This window comes from Canis lupus, chromosome 32 (assembly GCF_003254725.2).
Source record: "Canis lupus dingo isolate Sandy chromosome 32, ASM325472v2, whole genome shotgun sequence".
Taxonomy (NCBI): Eukaryota; Metazoa; Chordata; class Mammalia; order Carnivora; family Canidae; genus Canis; species Canis lupus.
Window position 1 is genome coordinate 33,435,315 of NC_064274.1, and position 27,465 is coordinate 33,462,779.

The 27,465-nt window shown below is 36.7% G+C and overlaps 1 protein-coding gene and 1 long non-coding RNA gene across 25 annotated transcripts in view; both read right to left on the reverse strand.

Annotated features, from left to right (window-relative positions):
- CAMK2D (calcium/calmodulin dependent protein kinase II delta) overlaps positions 1–27,465 on the reverse strand; it is a 301,972-nt gene that overhangs the window by 175,289 nt on the left and 99,218 nt on the right. The window lies entirely within an intron of this gene.
- On the reverse strand, positions 1,242–26,386 carry LOC112671688 (uncharacterized). The gene is made up of 4 exons (XR_007407722.1): positions 16,099–26,386; positions 14,134–14,202; positions 7,145–7,235; positions 1,242–2,906 (listed from the first exon to the last, which is right to left on the reverse strand). It is a non-coding gene; the product is annotated as an uncharacterized LOC112671688 (long non-coding RNA).

Consider the following 27,465-nt stretch of genomic DNA (forward strand, 5'->3'; position numbering starts at 1 on the left):
AACCCTGAATAGACATTTCTCTAAAGATCTATTAATGTCCAACAGTCACAAGAAAAGATATGCAACATCACTAATCATTAGGGAAAAGCAAATTGAAACCACCATGAGCTATCACTTCACATCTGTTACAATGACTATTAACAAAAAGACAAAAAATAACAAATGATATAATAAAATGGCTATGGTTATGTAAATTGGTATAGCCATAATGAAAAAAAGTATGGAGATTCCTCAAAAATTTAAAAATAGAACTACCATATGATCCAGCAATTCCACTTCTGGGTATTTACCCAAGGAAAATAAAAATGCTGGGATGCCTGAGTGACTCAGTCGTTGAGCATCTGCCTTCAGCTCAGGGCGTGATGCCAGAGTCCCAAGATCTAGTCCCACATCAGGATCCCTGAATTGAGCCTGCTTCTCCCTCTGCCTCTGTCTCTCTCTCTCTCTCTCCCTCTCCTCTCTCTCTGTGTGTCTCTCATGAATAAATAAAATATTTAAAATTAAAAATTCTAATTAAAAAAGATACATGCATATATACACACACACATTCACACACAAATGTAATTCTATTCAACCATAAAATGAATGAGATCTTCCCGTTTGCAATGACATGGGGGTATTATGCTAATAATATTCAGTTAAGCAGAGAAAAACAAATACCATATATTCTCACTTATATGTTCAATCTAAATACCAAAACAAAACAAAATGAAACAGAAAATGAAATTCATAGATACAGAGAAGAGATTGGTGGCTACCAGGAAGGAGGGGTCAAGTGGGTAGGTAAAATAGATGAAGGGAGTTAAAAGGTACAAACTCTTCATTTAAAGCATGAGATGTAACATACAGTATGGTGGCTATAGTTACTAATATTGGATTGTATATTTGAAGATTAATGAGCTTAAATATTAAAAGTCATCATAAGAAATACATCATAAAAATTAAGTCTATGGACACAGAAAAATGTTTTTTAGGAAGAAACAATATAATGAGTAATTCAGACCAAATACATAGATCCTTCTCAGACTGAACTGGAAAGTGGCTAGAATGGCATAGGATCTCCAAGTACTAAAAAGTATCACAAAGTAATGTTTAGTACATACATTCCTCAGGGTTTCTATTCCTAGGCATAAGGTCATTCATATGGTACCTTGTTTCCTACAACCATCTGCTCTAAGTGGATTAATAGCTGCTTTCTTTTGCAAAGACCAAAGTCAGGAAATCTGGCCACAAACCATAAATTCTTTTTTTTTTTTTTGACAACTTTTAAAACAGCTTTATTATTTATTTTTTTTCTTTCTTTTTTTTTTTTATTGGTGTTCAATTTACCAACATACAGAATAACCCCCAGTACCCGTCACCCAATCACTCCCACCCCCCGCCCTCCTCCCCTTCTACCACCCCTAGTTCGTTTCCCAGAGTTAGCAGTCTTTACGTTATGTCTCCCTTTCTGATATTTCCCACACATTTCTTCTCCCTTCCCTTATATTCCCTTTCACGATTATTTATATTCCCCACATGAATGAGAACATATAATGTTTGTCCTTCTCCGACTGACTTACTTCACTTAGCATAATACCCTCCAGTTCCATCCACGTTGAAGTAAATGGTGGGTATTTGTCATTTCTAATAGCTGAGTAATATTCCATTGTATACATAAACCACATCTTCTTTATCCACTCATCTTTCGATGGACACCGAGGCTCCTTCCACAGTTTGGCTATTGTGGCCATTGCTGCTATAAACTATAAATTCTATTGAAAAATGTATTAGGAATTTTACAGGCAAATCAATTTGAAGAAACTAAATGTAGACATGAAAAGGTATTATATGTTAAAGTTTTCATTGGTTTTAACACTGTATATGCACAAAAATACATTTTTTTAAAGGTTATCTGCTTATTAGTTTGTCTCTCTCCCAACTTCAAGAAGGGGACAATAGTGCAAACGTAATTCCCACTGCATGAGGGTTTTATTTCCACACAAAGGCTACTTCAGCATAGTTGTCACATTTACTTATTTCTCTTAAGATGGCTACTTTCAAAGGACATGATTAAAATAGCCTCACAGAAAACATGATCAATGTGAGGAGGGCAAAATCAGTGGCATCGACTGCAATAGGACACAAAGTCCAATAGGAGCAGCTCCAAACAATGTCATTTGTAAATCAATTAAAAGCTGCATTCATAGAAATCAGACATTCAGTTTACCAAACATAATCAAATTACACTTCCAGGGGGAATTAATGTCACAGTATACTTGGTCATTACTGCAGTTGTCCCTTCAAAAGGATAAACAAAAGAATCCCAGGCCGCCAGAGCCATCAGGGAGAAAGTGCAGAGGCAAGTGTGGGCTCTCCACACAGAATATCGGGCATGCAGTCCCCACTTGGCCACTTGCTGGGTAACCGTGTAAGGTGCTTCTATGCCTTAACTTCTTTACTTCATTTGTAGACATGAACACAACACTGTACCGAGCTCAGAAGGTTACTATGATGATTGAACGAGATAATGTATACAGGGCATTTAGCGTCATGCCTGGCATGTGACATACATTCAATAAAATGTTAGTAGTTGATATAATTTTAAGAATCATTTTAAAAATGTGCAATCACATAGCAGTTGGAAGGGATGGAACATGTTTTATTAGAAATATTTCTGGAAGAATCCTTTGCTTTTAAAAATAGGACAAAAAGCACAGTCTGATCTGTGGCAGAGGCCTACAAAACACTGAGAAGCCTTTGCCTTCCAGAGTGCTGTTCACAAACCAGCTGCCATCAAGGTTTCTCTGTTCTTCCTTCCCTTTTCTGATCCTCCACAGGTGTCTATATTTTCATTTTCACACTGGGGAGAATCAGCAGTTTGAATCATGGCTGTGTCCACAGCTGGCTTCTGACATTTGGCTTATCTAACAAATCAGAAAATGGAGAGGGCCTGAGATTTCTCCAAGGAGAGAGCTCTTTCCAAGAGTAGAGAGAACTGGGCAATTAATATTAACTCAGTAATTAAATGTAAGCTACAGTATTTTCTCTATCTCTCTGATGAGGAAAGAAAACTTGGTAAGTAAAATCCATAACTCTAATGAGGAGAGAAAGAAAACACAACATCGAGCACAACAGGACATTAAGTCCAATAGCAGCAGCCACAGCTCAGTAATGACATTTGCAAATCAGTTACGAGCTGCATTCACAGAAATGAGATACTCACTGCTTATTTCCCTCAAAAATTCTGACTCCAAGGTACAATTAGCATTACACTATTTTGTTTCCATGTATTAATTTTACAAACATTTCTTGAGCACCAAATCGTGCCAACAAACTTTCTAGGTATTGAGGAATCAACAGCAAACAAAACAGTCTCTGACCTCACTTCCACCCATCTGGGAAGGCAGCCAAAATGTTCTCCCACACCTATCTAGAACAAAGATGTATTAATGACTGGAATGGGCAAGATCTTCTGAAGTTTATTTAGAAGGCCAGACTGTCCTCTATCCAACACACATGTACCTAGTTCTGTAATTATCCTCATGTAATGGTGATAGCAAAAAAAACATAGCAAGAAAGAAAAAGAATCCCTGTCTTTATTGTGGGAACATATCAACAAAGGTGAAGGGTTCATAATTGCTTGGTGATGGTATAACAAGTAAATATTTATATAAAGATATAATTGATGGCTTACATAGTTTGAGAAAGTACTTTCTGGTAGATTTTCCCAGTCTGACTTGTAGGAAAGAACTTATCAAAATCAAGGTCTTTCCTTCGATAAATACTCATATTTCCTCTTGGTATGCATAAATCTAAGCCCCAAGATCTTTGAATGCAGATTACATTCTCAATCCAATTTAGATGGCATGAATATTACTGTAATGGTTTGACTATTATAAAAACACAAGAGAAAGTAAGGTCCTTTCAATATCTAAAACCTTATGATTTAAATAGGGAATTACACCACAAGTAATGGGCACTAAGATAGGTTTTTTATATGTTGGATTTTTTTTTTTAAAGATTCTATTTATTTATTCATGAGAGACAGAGAGAGAGGGAGGTAGAAACACAGGCAGAGGGAGAAGCAGGCTCCATGCAGGAAGCCTGATGTAGGACTCGATCCCAGGATCTGGGATCATGCCCTGAGCCAAAGGCAGACGCCCAACTGCTGAGCCACCCAGGCATCCCACACGTTGAATTTCTAAACCTCATTATACTGTGAGGTGGTCTTCTTAATTTTACAGGTTTTTTTTTTTTTTTTTTTTTTAAGGAAAAAGAACTTGTTTCTGAAAACATAAGTAGTACAAAGATCTAGGACTCCAAAATGGTCTGTTGTACTTGAAAGCCAGTACTTTCAAACCAGTCTTTAAAACATTGATTTGTTGAGTACTTATATTTAACCCCTAAAGGAAAACAGAGTGGGCATAATGTGAATCAGGGAGTAGAAAAATGAGAATGTAATTGTGCTTATGCTTTCTAGTTAGTACCTTTTTGTGTTTTACAGGAAATCTACATTTATGGTTTATCTGCTAAGTTTACAGTTTATCTGTAACAAATGAGGAGGAATGTCTTTAGCAAGTGTGATTGATATATGCTGTATATTCTGCTGACAGGAAGCTGTACAGCCGTGTCTGTTGTTAAGGCAGGTACCCATCTTGGCTGCTTGGTACTCAAGCCATATTAGTTGATAAATATTTTAAATATCATTCCTGGTTACTGTCAACTGTTGATTTTTTATCTTTAACCCTGAACTCCCACCAAACTGCAGACTCATAGCAATGACTTATTTGACACCTCCACTTGAAGGTTCAGTTGGTATTTTAACTTTACATGTTAACCAATCCTCTACTCTTCCAACATATCTCCACCCCTAGCCACACCCATTTCCACCTGGGGCAACTATATCCTGCCAGTTTCTCAAAATTCATCTTTGAATCCCTTCTGTATGTGACAACAAACCACCATATATCCAGTGCCACTTTTAAAACACACCCTGAATCTGACTGTAGTGCTCCTTCTCCATGGCTGTTGCTCTGACTCAAGACACTGGTCCCAGCAACTATCTTGGAACTGGTCTCCCAGGCTCTGCTTTGCCCTTGCAATTGTCCAGCAACCTAGTAGCCACGGCCATCCTCTTAAAACAGAAATCAGATCAATTCACTTTTCTCCTCAGAACTTTCCAAAACGTTCCTATCTTAGTCAGCTTGGGCTGCCATAACAAAATACCACAGATTTAGGTGGCTCAAACAACCCACACTTACTTCTCACACCTCTAGAGACTGGGAAATTCTAGCTCAAGATGCTGGCAGATCTGGCTCCTGGTGAGAACTCTTTTCCTGGCTTGCAGAGGTAAGCCCTCTCAATGTGTCCTCATATGAAGGGGGGCAGGCAGCACTCTGGTGTTTCTTTATCTTCATAAAAGGGCACTAGTCCCATCCCGAGGGTCCCCCCTCTCATGTTAACGTAATTACCTCACAAAGGCCCTACCACAAATATACCACATTGGGAATTAAGGCTTTAACATCGGAATTTGAGGGAGGCACACACGTTCAGTACATAACACCGTATCACTAGGACAGAAACTGAAGATCCTTACTACAACCTAGAGGCCTCTGTCACCTATCTGGTGGCATCACCTACAACCGCCTGCCCCCTCACTCCACACCATACCAGGCCACATGGGCCTATGTGTTGCTCTCAGCCATGCCAGGCAAGCTCCCAACTCACTAGCCCTGCAAGGCTCATTCCTCCTTGGGAATTGCAAAGTCTGTTCTCTCACTTCCTTCTGGGTTTAGCTTCCTTATCACAATTTGTTTATCCTCAGCCCCTGCCAGCAGAGTATAAGCAGAATAAGGCCTAGAAATTTTACTAGCTTTGTTCAGTCATATCACAGGTACCTATAAGAGTAAATAACACGACAGATATTCAACAAGTATTTGCTAAATGGATGAATAAATGAGTAAGGCTGATATCATAGGCCAAATGTCATTCTAAACCTGCAATGATTTTCCTACAATTTTCAAAATAGTCTTAACATCCAAAATTGAACATAGCCTCAATTTTGTTTTATTTTTCAAAATAACATAAAATATATTGTGCAGGATAAGAAATTTGAATGAGAGTAAAGAATAAAATGGAGTTATTTTAAGTCCCATTAGCAAGTTTCATAAACTTATGAGCCCTTATCTTTCCTCTCTTGGTTTCATTTGGGTTAGGTTTCAGAAATCTTCATTCAAGAAGCTAAATGCATTCTTTTGTTTTGGTTTGGGCACATAATTAACAATCTTTAGCAGCCAACAAACAATAATCCAACTATTCAGTATATCCTTTGAAATCTATCATTTATAGATTTACTCTGATATAAAACTTGGACCCAAATTGCTCTGAAGTATCTATCCAGTAAGATACCATCTGAATGTTGTTTTCAGAAACTACAGAGGTGTAAGGTTTTTTTTGCCTGTAGATTGGTTTGTAGGCATTTTACTGTGCAGGCCCTTGTTGACTAGGCAAACGAGTTGAAATGCTCTTGAAATAATAATTTTAAAATTTCATACAAGGGCTCTGAGTCTCTGAACTGGTTCCCTAAGGTTCTACACCAACAAAAAAGAATGGCAGCCTTGTCCTCGTGCATCCTTGCTATCCTCCCTCTCCCAGATCTGGTTTTATGTATCCACCTCTCTTGGTACCTCCCGATTTGTAGCTGAAGAGCCTGACCCACTGGTCACCCAAATTTCTGAATCCTCTAAGCAGAAGGTATGAGCAAGTGTATGCAAATGATTCTGTACATTTGTATGGACACAGTCTAAAGAAACCTCAGATGAAGAAAAGGGAAGCCTGACTGGGAAGATGAGGCTGAAAACTATAGAGCTGAACAGAAACACATAAAACAGCTCCAATTAGATGAGTGTGTGTGTGTGTGTGTGTGTGAGAGAGAGAGAGAGACAGACAGAGAAACAGAGAGACAGAGACAGAGAAGGAGACAGAGAGAAATAGAAAGGAGGGAGAGCATGAGAGCAAGTGAGAACCAGAGTACAAGAAGACAAACGAGGTAGGTGTTTGGAGCAAGTGGTGTGAGGATGAGAGTCCCCAGCAAGCAGTGTCCTCTTTTCTAAGCTGGGATTCCTACCGGGATATCTTCCTAGGGGGAAGGTTAGATACTTACAAGGAGCAGGATACAATGTTCTCTCAGTTCTGCCAGGTGCAGTTTTAGGAAAACAGAGGTAGGAGGCAATTGGATCAGTTTATGGCTTTAGCTGAGAGAGATTCAGAGAAAAAAAAAAATAAAGGAATTTCACCATCACTAAGCAGATACCTGCTTCTAAAAAGCAAACTCATCAGGGCTATGTTCCTATCCAGCTTCTGTTCAAGCAACTCTAGAGAAAAATACTATTCAAATATTCCCCAGATCGGGGGGGGCACCAGGGTGGCTCAGTTTGTAAAGCATCCGACTCGGTTTTGGCTCAGGTCATTATCTCAGGGTCCTGTGATGAAGCCCCATCGTGGGTTTCAAACTGAACCCGAAGTCTGCTTGAGATTCTCTCTCTCCCTGCTCCTCTCCCCACTCCTATACTCTTTCTCAAATAAATAAATCTTAAACATATATACACATGTATGTATATATGTGTGCATATATATGTGAGTGTGTATGGATGGGTGGATTGATGGATGTATAGATATTTTCCCCAGATCTGCCCCCAATTTGATCCAACCAACAGGAAAGGAATGACTCAGACACAGAGTCAATCCAAAGTGCTCTGTTAGGGGGAAAACGTGGTAGGGGCAGAGCTTTCCATCTGAAGTAAAAGGTAACATTTTCATCTATTTCCTCCTCCTCCCAGGTAGCTAATGATCTAGGCTCACTGTGAATTACACAAAAAAATTATACAAAAAATGAACAGTAAATTGTGAAAGCAATATAAACAGACATGATTATTATGTTATAGTTTGTGCTAGACTTAATGGCAACTTATGTGCTAGGACCTGAAAATAAAATGTGAATGAGGTCCCTAACACCAATGAACTAAGTCTGGGGGTAATATTCATAGGTAAACACATAATGTATAAGAGTAGCTGCTAGCCTGCATAGCACATTTTAAAAAGGCAGCCCTTGTAAGGCAGCCCTTGTATCAGTCTGACTCATCCCTTTAGCTAGATACCTTCCTATACTGAAAACCTTCCCCAGACTACCCACTAGAGGTGTCAAGAATGGCAGAGGGTTCATGCCAGAGATAAGGCCTAAAAAAATTATATATGCTTGGAGGTAGCAGGAGGGGGGACAGTTTCCCCACAAAAGCAGTATGAATAAAAAGGCATCAAGAAAAGATGGTAAACTTCGAGACTGGAGGTGGGGAGGAGAGAGGATATGGTCTATATGGCTGGACAGTAGAGAACAGTTAAGGAAACTGAAATGTAAAATATTTTGCAAAGTTGGGATTTTAGAATTTAACTTGAGGAACTAGAGAACTGTAGAAGGATTTTAAGAAGAGGAGTGACAGATCTGATCTGCACTCTTAAAAGCCCACTTTCTGGGGCCCTTAGTGGCTCAGTCAGTTAAGTGTCTGCCTTTGGCTCAGGTCATCATCCCAAGCTCCTGGACTGGGACCATATTGGGCTTACTGCTCAGCAGGGAGCCTGGTTCTTCCTTTCCCTCTGCTCCTACTTCTCCCCCTGCTTGTGCTCTCTGGTTCTCTCTCAAACAGATAAATAAAATCTCTCTCTTTTTTAAGCCCCCTTTCTTAGAAGCAAAATGGAGAGCTGAGAAGAGGAAAGGTTTATTGGAGCCTGTCCTGTGGTATGTGGGTAAAGAGGAAGCAACAAATTTAAAAGTCATTTAGGAAGTTAAGTGAAGGGAATTGCTAAGTGATTATATAAGTTGGCAAGGGAAAGAGAGGTGGGCAGGATAAAACCAGGTTTCTGGCTTAGGCAAGGCTAGAAGGTAAGGCAGGGAACACAAGCAGAGAAACAGGTTTGGGTGAGGGTCATGTAGGGCAGCAGGGGAAAACAAGGTCCATTTTGTATATGGTATTACTATTAAGGTACCAGTATACAACATTCAAGAAATATTCAAGTAATAGGAAGCCCATCTGAATAGAAATATTAAGTGGGGAAAAATTGGTATGTGAATGAGATGCCCTGGTTAGATTTAAGAGACAGGCAAAGGAAGAGAAATTCAGGAAGAAGACTGAAAGAAAATAAGTTGTTCAAGACAAAGAAGAAATCTAGAATACACGACATGTTACAAAAGCCAAAGCAGGTGACTCACTCTTGCAACTATAGAGAGATCAAGTAAGACCAGAACCTAAAAAATTTCACTGAACTTAGTAATAAGGAGGTGGCTTCTAATCATGAGGAGAACAGTTTCACTGGAACATAAGGGAAGAAGCCAGAATGTAGAAGCTGAGGAAATGGAAACAGAGTGCTTCTTTAAAAAAACAAATAACAAATAACTGTTCAGTGAAATGGAAATGGGAAGGAATGGGGAGGAATTACTTAAATAACTGTTTACATAATTTTTTAAATGTAGAAGGATGGTTACCCAGCATTATCCCTAGAACAGACTCACGTCAACTTCTATGTCTGGAGAAAACATTGTTCCCTCCTTAAATCTCAGAGGTATTCAAATCTGCTCAATATTCTGCCTAAAACACTGACAGACAACATGAGACTCTCTCTTCTCTATATATCTAATTTGGGCACTTAATTACATGCACTTTTAAACTGCTGAGTATTTTCATTTGCAAATGTCCTAGCTTCCTGCACAAGTAGGAAGCCCCTACCATGTCAACAATATTTGGTGCCATGTAGGCCACGTCCTAGGGCTTTATTTAAATAAAAAGTAATGCAGCTGCACAAAGAGCGCACATAGCTTTGAGCAGAGGAGGAAGTAAAGAACAGAAGGCTTGTAGAGTAGAACTGTGAACTTTGGAATCAAACAAATGTATTTGAATCTTGGTTCCACCCTTCATAAAGTAAGTCACCCTCAGGCAAATTAATTAATCTGAGACCGAACTTCTTCATAGGTACAAGATACACAGCAGGTGCTCAATATTTATTAAGTTGAATCAAAAAATGGAGAGGATAATACCTGTAGAGTAGTTGTTTAGAAAATTAAATATGCTCATTATGGTAAGTGTTTAGACAACGGGTTTCAGTTTGCAAAATGAACATTAGGATAAGGTTAAAAATGTGGAATAAGAGGGTGAGGGAATGGGTGAAATAGGTGATGAGGATTAAGGAGAGCACTTGTGATGAGCACTGGCTAATATATGGAATTGGTGAATCACTAAATTCTCCACTTGAAACTAACATTACACTGTATGTTAACAGGAATTTAAATAAAAACTTAAAAGTGCAAAGTAAGAGATATACTACAACTTCAAGAAAAAGAGAATGACCAAGCAGTATTACAAAATCATTTATAAGTAGATCTATAATCAAATTATATTAGATATAGCAGGAATTATCTCTTATATAACTCAAGGATTAGCAATTAAACAATCAAAACACCAAATAAATAAATCCTCAGAAGTGAAAATCTTTCTCAGAAGACCAGTTTTATTTCTTCAGTCTGTATCTATTCAAATATATGCCTTAAAAAATGGAACTTTGGACGGAATGGGATTATTTTGTCTTCCACGATACTAGAGGTAAGCTGTATTGCAAGGACAGTAGCATTAGTGTGCAGAGGATGGTGTGGAAAGTTGGGAGGATGGAAGATCAAGGCCAGAGGTAGCTATCACAGGTTCAGCTCACTAATAGGGCTGTCTGCAAAGTCACACATGGGGGCTCATGAGTCCAGACTTCAAGTGTGTAGAAAAAATGGTCCAGAGCCCAGAAAGTCCAAGTCCAAAGACAAGAGCTATGTCAGAGTATCAATTACCAGTGGTAGGACAGGGTCTGGGACTGTGTTAATGGTCTTTTGAAACCAGGGAATTCTGATAAGTTGTTGACACAAAGTAAGAATTGTTCACCATGGCTGGCCGTTTGCAGTCTACATCTATACACAAATAAGTGAGTGAGACTGGGTCGGTATTTCCCAGGCTCAGCAGAAGAAACCAGCAGCCTCGCCTTCCACCGACCATCTTGATAACCTACTGAAATGGCTCTGTGCCTAGATGTGGTTTTCTCATTTCTCCCACCAGGGGAAATTTGTTATATCTGAGGTGCCAAGATGTTCAAAAAATGGTATTGCCTTTTCTGAGCAATATAAGGCTACCCATCAGGGCTCACACTACATTGCCCCATCCTGGTTAAACTGGGCAGAGAGTTTAAGGGGATCCAGGTCAGCTCCAAAAGTGCAAATACATTTAAAGAATACAGGGATTTCCTCATGAGATATTTGCAAATGAAGATAAATATGTTCTCTTCTGTACTCTCATAGAAAGGATCCTTTAGTACATCAAAATTAGTTCATTCTCGCTTATACCTATTGTCAGAATGGTTTCATGTTATTAATAAAGGCAAAATCTCAGCTGAGGCCAATCATTAGAGAGGCAGGCCCTGGTAGACTCAGTATGTTTTGGGAAGCACAGGGGAAGATTAAATACAAAAAGAAAAAGACCTCAACAATAGCAGAATAAGTAGAAAAGATAACACCCTGTCAGATTCATGGCTTAGAGAGCAGTACATCTGCCAAATAAGGACAAACCTGGCCTAGGTTTTATACAAGGCAAAAGTTAAAAACTATGAGGAAAAAGTCAGGGCTCAAAGTTAATTTGGAAATAGTGCATGTATGTGTAAATTCAGATGTACTCTGAAACAAAATCAATTTTCAAGTAAAATAAAAAGGTAAGCTTTGAGTGATATCCCCTTAAGATGTAAACCAAATTTACCATCTGTAGGTTAGGTAGGTGTGGTAGTTGGCTGATGAGGCAAAAAGAGGTGGGCAGCAACTACCTAGAAGCCCATTTATGAAGTGTCTGCGGCTGCTTTGCACTACAATGACAAAGTTAAAAATAAGGGCAAGAGATCACATGGCTGCAAAACCTAAAATACTTATTATTGGGTGCTTTACAGAAGTAGTTTGCCAATCCTTGCTTCAGAGGCTTTAAAAGAATCGGTGAGGATAGGATGCTATTATGAAAGCATAAGTCAGGCTGACAACCAGTACTCTTTATTTACTCAAAAGTTTGATAATTTTATCTGGACAGTAGGCATTGGTTTGGAAGTATGGAACAAACTAATGGCTATTCCATAAAGGTCTAAGAATGAGGCTCACTATCAAATCAGTAAATGATCTGGCAAGAGAAAAAAAATGGTGATATTTATTGATAGTACAGTTCTGCTTCCTGGGGTATCACTAAAATGCTCCCTAAGGTGGAGAAGCAGCTGGCAGTTTTAGGTATCAGCCAGATAAAAGAGACAATGACCTTGACATTCAACAAAGATGACTCATGTTCTCCAGGTTGCATGGGAAATACGTCAAAGGTTACCAAGAGGGCTCTGGGCCAAGATTCCAGCCAGTAGAATGGGAATTTCAGACTAAATGATAAGGATTGTTCAGGAAGACCAGGCAGCAAAAAAGAGGTATGCTAACTCATATGGTTTATTGATCTTCTAAACCAGGTAGGATCCATATATTTGTTCTCCTGCTTTTGTAGTCTTTATTTAGTTATGTACTTGCCCTAGCCTACTGATACTGATTTTAGCCAGAGGAAAACCTAAGTTCTATAGACGAGCCCTCTACTTGAATAAAAACGCTGTGTCATAAGTTGAAATTTATATTTTTTCCAATAGAAGTGTTTGTTCCCCTTCAGATTATCTACATTTAATAAAAATATATGTTTATTGTTTAACATGCATCATTTAATGTGTGACATTTATTTGTTGAGCACAGACTTGAAGCCAAACACTATTTTTGGTACAGGGGATACAATTAGTAAGCAAAGTCCCTGCCTTCATTGAGGTTTTACATGCTAGTGGGTAGAAAATAAATCAAGTAAATATTCAGTATCATGATAAAGGCTATAGAGAAAAAAATAGAGGAAGGAGGGAAGAAGACAGGGAGTGCAGGGTGGGCATGGGGGAAAGAGGCTGTTTTATGCAGAGCTATTAGGGAAGGTTTCCTGGATGAGGTAATGGTTGAGCAATGGCCTGAAGGAAGGGAACTAGCATTCCTGTGGGGAGTAGAGGGTAGCAGTGCCCTCAGGAGGGACACATAGTGTACTCATGAACCCCCAGGGGCCAAGGGGCTGGGGCAGAGCAAGTGAAGGGGAGAGAAGAGCTAAGATCAGGAAGGTAAAGGGACAGGTGATCCTTGTGGAAGGCTTCACACCATTGTGAAGGCTCTAGGACTTGTGCCGAGTGAAGTAGGAAGCAGAGGACAGATGTGATCTGACTCAAACACAGCAAGAGCAAATCTGTTAAAAGTAAGTGGGATATTACCACTTCACCAAAAATATTGGTGAAGTGGTAATATCCCAAATTAAAAACAAGTAACATCAACATACCTGTTCACTTATTGTCTCAAAAAAATAACATTTTCTAGTTTTTGGAAAAACCTTGGGAGAGAGTTACAACATTCTTTTTTTCATTTTATTGGGAAACGCTTTGCAACTGTTTTATCATATTAACACATCACTGATTTGGAATAACTAGGGAGACGATCTATGAAAATTGGTTAAAATATTAAATAATCTATTTAAATAAATTTCACTATCCTTTAGCATGTGAAGTAAGAAATCAGGCTTGCCAACACTAATAAAAGTTGTTTTAATAAAAAGATTTCTTTTGGGGGTGGGGGGTGAGAGAGAATCTTAAGCAGGCTCCATGCTCAGCATGGAGGCCAACCTTGGGCTTGATCTCACGATCCTGAGATCATGACCTGAGCTGAGATCAAGAGTTGGACACTTAACCAACTGAGCCACCCAGGGATTTCAAATAAACAGATTTGTAAAGGATTGTAATTAGCAGATGTCAGCATCAGTCTACACTAGGTTAACTTCTAAGGATACTATCTAAGGGATACTTCAAAATGTCTCAAAACAGTTTATTCTCTACATGAGATACATATCCAAAATCTTAAAAAAAATCTTACATTATTCCTTTTCTTAATAGTATATTTGGGGGGTATATTAGTAATATAAAGGTATAAATAGGCATAAATAAATGTAAGCCTAGTTTAGCTCAGTGTCTGTCCAGTGTTTTACTTACCAAGTGAGCTGGGTGATGCTTCTCCATTCCACAATCAGGCTGCATCTCCAACCCAAAATGCACACTTTACTAAGATAGGAGTTGAAGTGAATAGAAATTTGTAAATCTTTTACAAAGATTACAAGATCATTAAGACTACTATGGGAGTCACATTTAAGATTAAGGGACCATTCTACTATGTTTCTTCAAAGTAAGTTTTGTTCTGTTTTAATATGAAATCTATGGTGAAAGGTCCATATTTGGGCTCTACTGGTCTCTGAAAATTTCAAACTACATAAAAACTTTGGGGTCAGTATGCAATTTTATAGAGAAGGAGAATCTATGACTATAAAAGTTTATCTGAACATGGTTCAAGATCCAAAAGTGATAAAATCAAAAAGGATCACAATGAAGATAAAATTACTTCCTAGAGAATTACTGTTCTTTTTATGATTCTTGGGATACTCTCATTTTTTACTTCAATATTGACTTACATAGTTTCTCCTAGTTTTAAATTAAAAAAAAAACTTAAAATATAAAAATACCCTTTTTCAATGATTCAGAAAAATTTTTTTAAAGATTTTATTTATTCATGAGAGAGAGAGAGAGAGAGAGAGAGAGAGGCAGAGACACAGGCAGAGGGAGAAGCAGGCTCCATGCAGAGAGCCTGACGTGGGACTCGATCTTGGGTCTCCAGGATCAGGCCCTGGGCTGAAGGCAGCGCTAAACCCCTGAGCCACCAGGGCTGCCCAGAAAAAAATATTCTAATCTGTAACTTGATATCACTTATGGCTGACATTTAAACTAGTTATTTTTCTACTCTTTGGTTAAAAGAGAATATTTTAGAAACTTTTATTCACAGGATAGTTTATACAAGTATCATTGCTTACTTGTTCTTCATTAAAGGGGACATATTGACTAATTTTATTTTTCATTTATTTTTTGACTAATTTTATATTATATATATATATATATATATATATATACACATATATATATGAAAATCACATGGGTCCAGGGCTAAACCAAGTAAGTCTAGCTCTTCGCTGTATTACTGTTATTGTTGCTCTTACCTTAAATCAAGGTTTCCCAATCTCAGCACTATTAATATTTTGGACGAAATAATTCATTACTGTGAGGGGCTGTCTTGTCCCTTGTAGGATTTTAGTGGCATCTGAGGCTTCTATTCAATTGATACCGGATGGGCACCTTTAGTTCTGATGACCTAAATGCATAGTGCCAAAGGTCCCCAGGAAGAAGAAAGAGTAAAAGCTACAAAATTACCCCAGGTTGAAAACCTACCTTGAATCGATTCTTTGGCTTTTGGGGATGGGGGAAGGGGATTGGCCTTATCTCATTTCTCTTGTCCATATTATGAATGTATTCTTAGAAAGTGACCAGGAGATGTAATTTAATTTTAAAGGGCAGATTTATAAAAGAAATATCAAAAGAAAAGGTCACTGGAATAATCTATAGAATATGAAAATGACATTTGAAAACCATGTTTTATCAGAGCGCTTCTCTTTAAAGTTCCTAACAAATAAGTTTAAAAATATATTTGGTACTACTACCTTTAATTTTTTTATATTTATTTTAAGATTTTAATTTATGAGAGACACAGAGAGAGGCAGAGACACAAGGAGAGAGAGAAGCAGGCTCCATCAGGGAGCCCAATGTGGGACTCAATCCTGAGACTCCAGGATCACGCCCTGGGCCAAAGAGAAGCACTCAACTGCTGAGCCACTCAGGCGTCCCTGGTACTACTACCTTTTAAATGAGACACCAGGGGATGGCAACTGGCAGAAGAAAAAATATGATCTTCAATATATTAATTTTATTGTAGCTCTACAAAATCAAACCTGTTAATAAAACATAGACTTAGTCCTTTCCTTATAAGAGTAAATACTGATATAAGCCTATCTAAGATCAACACATTTTAACTATTACTGCTAAAATGAAAAGAAGGGCAGCCCGGGTACTACTTACTACTTATTCAGAAGATATTTTGAGAATCCAGCTTGACTATCTTTACTTCCTGCATGAAAAAAAGGACCCAAAACCAAAGGTCTAGCTACCCTTCAAGTCTTGGTCTAAGAGGGATGATCATAACCATTGCCAACAGCTTCCACCCTGAAGAGGAATGCCCAAATGGGAAAAGGCTTAGAGTTTTTAGGAAAAAGTGAATGATCCAGCTTTTACATAGTGTTGTTTGTCATTTCTATTTTTCCTTCTTCGTCCATTGCCCTTCCAAAAAGGTATTTTCCAATCTTCAAAATATACTTTCACCAGGGGTACCTGGGTAGCACATTTGATTAAGCCTCCAACTCTTGGTTTTGGCTCAGGTCATGACCTGAAGGTCATGAGATGGATGAAGCCCCAGGGTGGGCTCCAGGCTCCGTATGGAGTTTCCTGAGTATCCTCCCTCTCACTCTGCCTCTCCTTCTCATGTGCACGCACACGCACACACACACACTCTCTCTCTCACATAAATCTTAAAAAAAAAAAAAATACTTTCATGTTCTCAATTCAATTAAATTTCTAATTTCTCCCAACTTCCTTCCCCTCCTTTGTTCCCTATTCTTAAAGAAATATACATCTCTCCACTCACCCAAACTAGAAACCTCAGAAAAACCACGTTCTATTCCATTTACTACAGTTTAACTGCTGCCCAAGATCTCCTAATTCTACCCTCACAATATCTCTAGTATCTTTGCCCTTCTTTCCATTTCTGTTCTCATTACCATGGTTTAGAAATTCATTATTTGCCTTATATATAAATTAATTTTCAAATGCTCTTTCAACACAAATTTATCCTGACTCCAAAAAATTATGTTTATTACTGCCAAAATTGTTCTTCTAAGAAACCAATATAATCATATGAGTCAAATAAATAAATCTTTAATAATTCTTCATTTCTAAAGATTTAGAGATCAAAAACTTTGGCATAGAAAAGTTGACGCTCTGTTATTCCTAATCAAGCTTTATGGCCAACACACCAATATACTCCAGTCATTCCAGGTTTTCTATTATTCTTTTTATTTAAATTAATTAACATATAACATATTATTTGTTTCAGAGGTAGCAGTCAGTGACTCATCAGTCTTATATAACACCCAGTGCTCATTGCATCACATGCCCTCCCTTAAAGTCCACCATCTAGTTACCCCATCCCTCCCACATCCCTCTCCTCCAGCAACCCTCAGTTTGTTTCCTGTGATTAAGAGTCTTCTACAGTTTGTCTCCATCTCTGATTTCATCTTGTTTTATTTTTTCCCTCCCTTCCCCTATGACCCTGTTTTGTGTTCTAAATTTCACATATGAGTGATAACATGGTAATTGTCTTTCTGACTATTTTGTTTAGCATAATACCAATTCCATCCACATCATTACAAATGACAAGATTTCATTTTTTGATGGCTAAGTAGTATTCCATTGTGTGTCTATGTATGTATATATGTATACACACACACACACACACACACACACACACCCCATCTTTATTCTTCTGTTATAAACATTGGAGTGCAGGTGCCCCTTCAGATCACTACATTTGTTTCTTTGGGGTAAATCCCTAGTAGTGCAATTGCTCAGTCATAAGGTAGCTCTATTTTCAACTTTTTAAAGATTTTTTATTTACTTGAGACACACACACAGAGACAGACAGACAGACAGGCAGGCAGAGGGAGAAGCAGGCTCCATGCAGGGAGCCTAATGCGGGACTCGATCCCGGGTCTCCAGGATCACGCCCTGAGCTGAAGATGGCACTAAACCGCTAAGCCACCAGGGCTGCCCTATTTTCAACTTTTTGAGGAACCTCCATACTATTTTCCAGAGTGGCTGCAGCAGATTGCATTCCTGCCAACAGTGTAAGAGGGTTCCCCTTTCTCTGCATCCTCATCAACATCTGCTGTTTCCTCACTTGTTAATTTTAGCCATTCTGACTGGTGTGAGGTGGTATCTCATTGTGGTTTTGATTTGTATTTCCCTGATACAAAGTGATATGGAGTATATTTTCATGTGTCTGTCGACCATGCGTATGTCTTCTTAGGAGAAATGTCTGTTCATGTCTTCTGCCTATTTCTTGATCGGATTATTTGTTCTTTGGGTGTTGAATTTGATAAGTTCTTTATAGATTCTGGATACTAGCCCTTTATCTGATAAGACATTTGCAAATATCTTCTCCCATTCTGTCAGTTGTCCTTTGGTTTTGTCGACTCTATCATTTTTCAGGAGTAACATGAACTTTCACAACTGATCTTTTCCTTTTATTGTTTTGTCTTTCTACCCTGCTATTGAGTATAAAATACCTGCTCATTTATGGCAAAAACTTTTTTCATTATATAATGCATTTCAGTTAAAATTATTAGTTTATTACTTAGTGCTCTCATGGCACCTTAGTAATAGCATCATTAAGTATGTAACCACACTATATTTTAGTTGTACACATAACTATCTGCCCTCCAAAACAGTGAACTTGTGGTCAAGGACTATGGTTCATTCATCATTATAGTCATCTTTCAGTATTTTAACTGCAACTAAGTTAGCAGTATTCAAATTAATGCTTAATACTAATCATAGGAAATAGAAGACAACTTGCAGATTATATATACTTTTATTTTCCTCTTTTTTTTCATTTTACTTTTACCCTGGCATTATTTTTTAATTCTGAAATCAAGTGTGGATTTAAAAAAAAAAAAAAAAAAAAGACTTAGGGCACCTGGGTGGCTCAGTTGGTTAAGCATCTGCCTTTGGCTCAGGTCATGATCCCAGGGTCTTGGGATCCAGTCCTGCATTGGGCCCCTGCTCAGTGGGGAGCCTGTTTCTCCCTTTCCCTCTGATGCTCTCCCTGCTTTTAAGCTTGCTTGCTCTCTCTTTCTCCATCAAATAAATAACATCTTTTTAAAAAAGGCTTATCTAATGATTGTTTTATGAAATTAGAAGAAAAAATAGGTAGCAAGAAATTTTATTAAATTTTTAAAAGCTTTTAAGGAATATTTTCAGAATAGGGGTGCCTGGGTAGCTCAGTCAGTTAAGCATTTGCCTTCAGCTCAGGTCATGATCCCAGCGTTCTGGGATGGGCTCCCTGCTCATGGGGGGAGCTGGCTTTTCTCTCTCTTTCCTCTTCCCCACCACTCATGCACCCTTGCTCTCTTTCTCTTTCCAATAAATAAAATCTTTTCAAAAATATTTTCAGAGCTAATTAAAATATAACAGTATGCTTCACCACTTCAATTTGAAAGTGAGAGGTCTTAGGAAATATAGATTAACAATTAAAAAGCATAGTTATGTAGTTTTTAAAAACATATCCAATGTAAATTCATCTATATGTGTAGAAATCACTGCTACCTAAGGAAATTATAATTCAGGATATCCTTATGGGGGAACTGTTTACACAATTTAAGTTTCCAATATTCTAAGTCAATTAATTTTCTGAACAGAACACATGAAAGACAAGCTATCCTATATCTCAAAATAACGGACTCATAAAAATTATTGTCATCTTCTTTGGTGATTAACATTATAGTCTACAGAAAATTTTCTTATTCTAAGTCTTTTGTTGAACTACTTACAGAATAAACTTATGACTAAAAATTGAAAGCAAACTTTGAAGAATAAACTATAAAAACTACTAAACTTCAATAGTGTGAACAAAATCTTACCACATAATTTCTGTCACTTCATAGGAAATGTATTATAAATTACTACAGAAGTACAAAATGTGAAAGAGTAAGAGAATTCAAGTCATATATAACTGTATGTACCTATTTCCTTTCCTTCCACATACACCATTAGCTTTGTAAACTAAATAATCAACAAACTGAACATATCAAACAATAACCTGTCATAATCACTACTTTACAACAAGCTCATTAGATCTAGGGTAGTTTTTGTGAAGCAGATACAAACCAAATATAAAGAACAAACACTTCTAACTACGGAACATTTTAAAAGAAAATAAATTCTTACTTTCAAATTTATAAATAATAGGAATATAGAGCTACCTTCCCTAAAGTGGAAACTTTTCTGTCAAACTAAACCACAGTTTACATTACAAAATGCTAGAAATAAATGCTATAGTTGGACTCTAAATTATACTCTCAAAAGTTATCTCAAAACTCTAAAGTAGTATTCCTATGTATACTCTATTAAAATAAGTTATAAGTAAAAAAAATAAATAAAGTATAAGCAATGATTACTTAAAACACCCCACGCACACACACACATACATACACACACAACTCCAAGGGCTTATCTGATCTTAGAATCCATAATCTCATGTGTCATATCCCAATTCTTTTTCTACAATTTAAAGAATAGTTTTTAAAAATTTGTCAGTGTTACACATCAATTACTGTTGTTGGTTTATTTCCTTAACCCTTATTGTGTTCTGAAAAATATTTGTTTTCCTTATCAAGAAGAAGAAGGGAGTAAAAGATAGTCTTGCATAGCACGTAAGTAATTGAGGGTCAGATCTGACCACCTAAAAGCTTTTTCACCAAGACACTAAAAATTATTAAATTATAACAAAATTGTCATTAAAATCTAATTAGTTCTATAATATCAGTATTTGCCATAAGTGTTTCAATAATCTTTTGCTGATATTTCACCTCTAGAGTAAGGGCTGGAAATAAATAGTAAAATTACATAATATCTCTAGGAAAGAATCTCAGTCTGCTGTTATTTTAACTAATCTTTGTAAAATTTGAAGATTATTTATTAAGCAACAATGTGACTAATTCAGAGTTACACAACTACAGGCAACACAGTGTGGTATTGAAGAGTATGGATTATGATACCAGAATGTGAAGGCTGGAATGTCTATTACCTTCTAGCTGTCTGACCTTGGTTGACTGTATAACCTGTTTGGGCTTTATATTCCTTGTCTGTAAAATAGAGACAAGCATGGCACTTATTTGTTTTGAAGGTTAAAAGACTGGATGCATGGAAAGCATTTAGATTAGTGTCTGATAACATAGTTAACAGCTCTGCTATTCATTGTAGTGACAAGGTGCCTTGCTCATTAGCACAGTACGCAGTGCATCAGTCTCCTAATTGTAGTGACAAAGTTCATTGAAATTTCAACCCAATTTTTTTTCTTTTATTCAGCGCATCTTCAAATCTCAACACGATAGCTTATTGTATCTAAGTTTATTTTTGTGGTCAAAACTATCAGAAGAAGGTAAAATAGCAATGATTTTTGAAGGATTAAAAGGTTCCTCAACTCTTTTCATCATTTCCAGGCTACATGAGCTGTTCTTACCCAGGGTGAGGCAAGGGAGTGGAGAGGGCATTCTGTATAATTGAAGCCCCAGTAAAACAAGCAAATAAAGAAAGAAAATGTCCTAGTAATGTTTGGAATTATTTTTTCTTTTGAAGTTTCAGTTTAGGGCACAATACTGAGTCCAAGGAACTATTATAAACTTCCAAAACTCAATTATGAGTTGAACATAATGAAGACGAGACAAGATGAAAATAAAAAAGGTTTAGTAGAACAAAACAGAGGATATATTTGAGTAAGCATTATGACTGATAAATCAAAGTACATTATCTAATAAATCCAAATCACAAATTGTCCTTTATTTGTAACAGAAGAGCCATTTTTTTTCCTCTACAGTTTCATTTAAAATCCAACTATTCTAATATAACTCAGGGAAATTTCCATTTAATTTATATACAGAAAATATAATTTACAAAGAAATAAAAAAATGGCCTCATAGCCAAACTCACAATTAAAAGAGTTTAAAATGTCATATCAATTAATTTTATAACTATATTTCATCTTTCTACTACATAGTTTGTTTACTTAAGATAATGACGAATTTAGCTTTCAACTAAGAATTACAAAGGGTACATCACTGATACCATTATTAGATGAACAAAAGAAAAACCAGCAATAGATAATGAGAAATACTGAAAATAATTATTTGACAGGAAAACATTATTTCTGTGCTGTTTCTCATTTGTTAAGAGAGAGTATTCTTCTGCAGACAGTAACATATTCTGAGACGTAATTTAGCCTTCACACCAAATAATCAAGATAAAGAGGTGAGATTTAATCAAATAAAAGGTGAACATAAAACAAGAGTACCTTGCTTTTTCAGTACTTAATTGTGTTAAATTACCTTTTATCTGTTGAAAAGTCAGTAGAGCAAGCTGTTTAGCCATAAAAAATTACTTATTCTTGTATAATTATAGACTGTTATGAATATTAGGCATAACTGCCAATAACGAGGGAGGTCATAAAAACTTTATCATTTTCTTTCAATGTTGTTTAATTTCTCATCACATTGAAAAAGACTTGAGTGTCATTCATAAAATCATTAACTTTGTTTTCTCAGCACACCAATTAACATTTACTCTGTATTAACACTGTTCTCCTTTTCCCTGTCTCTTCCAAAGGATTTAAAACTGAAATATTATAGCAATAGACATAAAAGGCGATTTATTCATTTGATAACCAACTACTGGGAATATTTAAGATACATATTTATTAAATGTAAGCTTGTACATACAATGTGATTAGAGCAGTTTCTTATACATTCTAGGAACCTGGAAGAGGACTACATGCAGAGTAGAACACAAAGGTAAAATATTGTTAAAAGCAAAACACGAACAAAAATGACTTAATTTTGTCTTGTGAAAATTAGAGGTATGATGTTTAACTTGAGGATTATTTGCAAAGAAGAGGGAGATCTGAGATTGAGGTTAAAATACTAGTTTTAGAGTATGACACCATGCCTCCTAAGGTTAGTGAAAATGAAAAACACTACATGCAAGGTGAAGTAATAAACAGGTTGTGCATTTTTAATCCCTTTTGAGATCTGCGTGTGACCTTGGCCATTACCTCCCTACTGAAATCTCCAAACTCCCATCTGCAGAATCTAGGCTGGATTTAGATAATTCCTAAAGGCTCTTCCAGTTTTATACTTAGGAAAAGGAAAATGTTTAAATCCTAGATGCAATAAATTATCACTCATGGGCATGGAAAATCTGCTTCTATAGAATGTAAAGTCTTTATATATTTTCTATTCTCTACTTCTCAGCATATGTAATTTTACATATTATAGATGTCAAATTAAAAACATGTTCACTGTATCTTTATGAAATACGTGGTTCCATACCAGAGTAGAGAGGTATTACTTATGCTCTCCAAAACTTACAAAGTTTTCTTGTATTAGTATTAGAAGTTTCTAATTTAAATATTTTTTTCCCATATATGGGGGAGGGTTGAGTTGAAGCAAAAACAACTTCAAAATTCTCCTTGAAAGGGAATATGATTACCTTTTCAATCTTGTTGCTGCGAGTCAGGTTCCCTCAAACATCGGTACCTCTTTACAGAAATATCAAGAATTTAGGCTTGACAACATCACTAAAGAATTGTGACTTTGGAGAAGTCATACAGATACAGAAAATTTTAGTTTCCTCAATTATTAAAAAATAAGTTTGTACTAGATAACTGTAAGATCTTGGTTATTGCAATATTATGATTTTCTGATTATGTAATATATGTGTAAGCAAACAGTTGAGTAAATTATTATGGGGCATTACTTATACAATATACTACCTAACTGATCGTTTAATAATGTCTGGTAGCTTTTTCCTGAGAGATATATACTCAACAGTGGAAAAACATTTCAGAAACATGTATTATTCATATATATATATATATACACATTTGTGTGTTTATTTACATTAAGTAATGTCCAAAGTTTATTAACTCCTCACCAAAAAGAAGCACTATCTAGTTCTCCCTAATAATTCTCAGAAGGAAATAAAATGGTAAATATTTTCTCTGCTTTACAAAGAGAGCAACTAGACATTAATGAGCAAATGGGATATGCTTCAGCAGTTCATTGAACAGACTCCGTGTCAGAGGCGGAATAAAGTGGGGTTCACGGAGTCTATAGACTTTTCCATTAATACTGTGTCTTTAATTTTCTATTACAGCTTATACAATGTAGGAGTGGATATGTTTATGTGTTTTGGGGCAGTGGCTGAGAAAACTGATAGGAAATGATAATCATTAAGATATGATGTGGTCTCAGAACAGTTACTCATTGTACTACAGGTCCCAGGGCACTGGTACAGACTAGATTCTTTTTCTTTATTTTTTATTTTTTTTATTTTTAAAGGCCACATAGCCCTTCCTTTGGCTCTCTAGCTACTGGGATTCATTGAGCCGTATCACTAAAGGCTTACCTTACAAAGGAGGTATTGATCTTCTACAAATAAAAATGTTCCCTTACACTTTCAGAAAACCATCTCGCTCTTTCTAAAGTCTACACAAAGTGTAGATTCAGGTCTTTAGAGAATGGGTATAGCCCAGCCTCAAAATGTATCATCCCGCCAACTGAAAAGTTCTATCAAATATTGATTTCCTTACAAATAAAGACTAAGTGGGTACCTTCTCACTTGGGAACCCAGAGGAGTCAGGTCTAAGTTCCTGATAGCTTTCCCTTTCCCCTTGCTGGCCCATTGTTCTCAGATTCACCTACTTGCAGTGAGTGAGTGTGCTGCCTGATTTAGCTTCCCCTACTACTTTGAGTTATTTGGACTTTGCCACAGGTTTCAATAAGTTCCCCAGTAATAATGCTTATCAAAGGTCAAGTACAAAAACAATGGAAATAGAAAATAATTTTGAGAACAATTTGGCTATTACCTCAAGTATTTCATTTTGCTACCTCCAAGGTATTTTCCCTTCACTTGGTAGATATGCTAACATATAGCTTACACTATTTGATTTACCATAGACCTGTTTAGACCTCAAGAGAAAATAAGCCCATTTTATTAAAATAAAGGATGAACAATTTAAAAAAAAGCTAATTTACAAAAGCTTGAGGCAAGACGTTCTCTCCAAATTGCTTCAACACTTTCAAATAAGGTTAGTGGTAATCTTTCCAGTTTGGGACTCAAACAAGATTGTTTGGCTACATACTCTGAAGACAGAGCAAAGATGGAGCTACTTAGGAAGCTGCCTGCATGGCAGTTTGTTGAGCAAAAGATGCATGGTACTTTTTGTGAACTACCAAAGCACACAGGAAAGAGGTCAACCTGAATCTATTTGAATTTTTGCCAAAAAGATGGGAGCCAAGGGCAATATATATAAACACTGGACTCTAATGAACTAATGGAGTACTATTATCTCTGATTGTGCTCATGTAACTATAATCCATTTTATACACGGTAGGCACAACAAATCAGATGACGACACTCTTGCTTATGATCCTTCTATTGGCTTCCATTGTACTTAGAATAAGTCCTAAACACTATAACCTGATTTCCAAGGCCCTCCATGGTCAGGCATCTACCTATCCCTCTTACCCATCTCAGGTCAGTCTCTCTCTTTCTCTCTCATGGTAGGCTACACACTGATCTTCTGACTCTTCTCCTAACAGGGAAAGCTTACTCTGACTGTAACTCTTTCTCCCTGAACTTTTTCATGATGGATTCTTATCTTTTAGAGATCAATTTAAATGTGACCCCTGCATATCTTGCCTGACAAGCCTAATGTAACAACAAAGACTGTCCCCTTGACTAAAATTAGTCAGGCTCCTTTCAGTCTTCTTTTTAACCAGACCTTGTATTGGACTCTATACTCAATCTGCCTATACTAGTCTTAGCAAAGAATCCTACCAAGCCATCCTTCCATCTTTGATATGTGATCACCCACAACACCTGATCAAGTTCTTCATCCCTAACTCTTGATGTCTAAGCTTTGGCCTTCCTTTAATAAGAATTTCATTGGTAGTTTAATAAGTTCAGTAACAATTCCCCTACGTGTGATACCTCCTCTCAGCAATTTTCAATTCACTGACCCCTTCATTCTGTTCTTTGGCTATAAATCCCTGGTTGTCTTTGCTATATTTGGAACTGAGCTCAGCTCTTTCCCCTAATGAAATAATATTGAATAAAATCTGTCTATTGACTTTAATGAGTGGCTGATTCTGTTTCTCTGGATCTCAGAATTCAAGAACCTGGAATTTCTATCATTGCTTTGGTACTTCTGAAATCTTGAAAGATGAATAAAACTTCAAGTGAGGAGACCAAGGAGCCATGGAACTTGATGCTATGGACTACTGAAAAAAAATTTATGTAGTGTCAAGAGTGTGTTAATGGTGCTTTCTAGGTCAGAAAACTTTAGAACTTTCCCCACTGTACAACTTCCCCTTTGTTACTAAGGTTATTCTGCATGGAGTTTCAAAATGAAAATTGTTCTTGTTTTAGTTTGAGTGTCTTTAGAATGTCTGACTTTGGTGTCCTAGAGGAAATGAGGACAGTTAGTTTCAATATCTACAAAAACTGAGTTTCACAGAAAGATCTTGATTAAAAACAAAACAAATAACAACTCTTCTTCAGAAGAATAATAAGTGAACCAAACAAAAATTTCATTTTATCTTAAACCTGAGTAAGAATAGTGCTCTTTGAACTATAGTAGGTCATACTGTGTAATTTCTCATTAGCCAATATTATGCACTGAATTGTGTCTCTCCAAAATTTGTGTCTCAACCCCAGGGCCTCATAAAGTTACTGTATTTGAAGATAAAGTCTTTGAAAGGACATTTAAGTTAAAATGAGGTCATCAGGACCCTAATTCAATATGATGGTGCTCTTAAAAGAAGAAAAAATTACAACAGAGACAAGACCAGTTGAAGACACAGGGGGAAGACACCTATCTACAACATAAGGATAGAGGTCTCAGAAGAAACAAACCCTGTTAACACTTAACACCTTAATCTCAGATTTCTTGCTTACAGAATTGTGAGATAGTAAATTTCTCTGTTAAAGCCATCTAATCTGTTATATGTTGTTATGGCAGCCCTAGCAAAAAAAAAAAAAAATACAACAGCCAACTAAGAAATGCCAAAGACTGTCATCAGGGTAAAAACATTTATAAAGAGGTAGATTTACATTTCAGAGTTGTTTGGTTTTCTCTCCAACCAGAAGGATATTAGACAGCTGCTAGTTTGTTAATACTTCAGATTTACTTGGTGGTATCCGTTCATTGGTTTAAGAACCTAAGAAGTATGCAGGATACTAGAAACTTCAAGTCAGGAATAGAAACTGACTAGAAACTTCAAGTCAGGAATAGAAACTGAATGGTCTCACCATTCATAAAAATAGAAGAACTATAAACCTTCTTAGTGAATGATTTTGCAATTCTACTGCATTATCCTTCCTTCTTTCACAACTTCCACATCATAAATAATTTGGCTGACAATAAAACAGGGCTGGGAAAGCAATATTTATCTAAAATAATCAAAACTATTGTCACAGAATCATGTTCTTGGCTCTTCTTGTTTTGTTTTTGTTCTTTTTCTTTCCTTTGTTTCTTCTGTTTTTCTTATATTCATC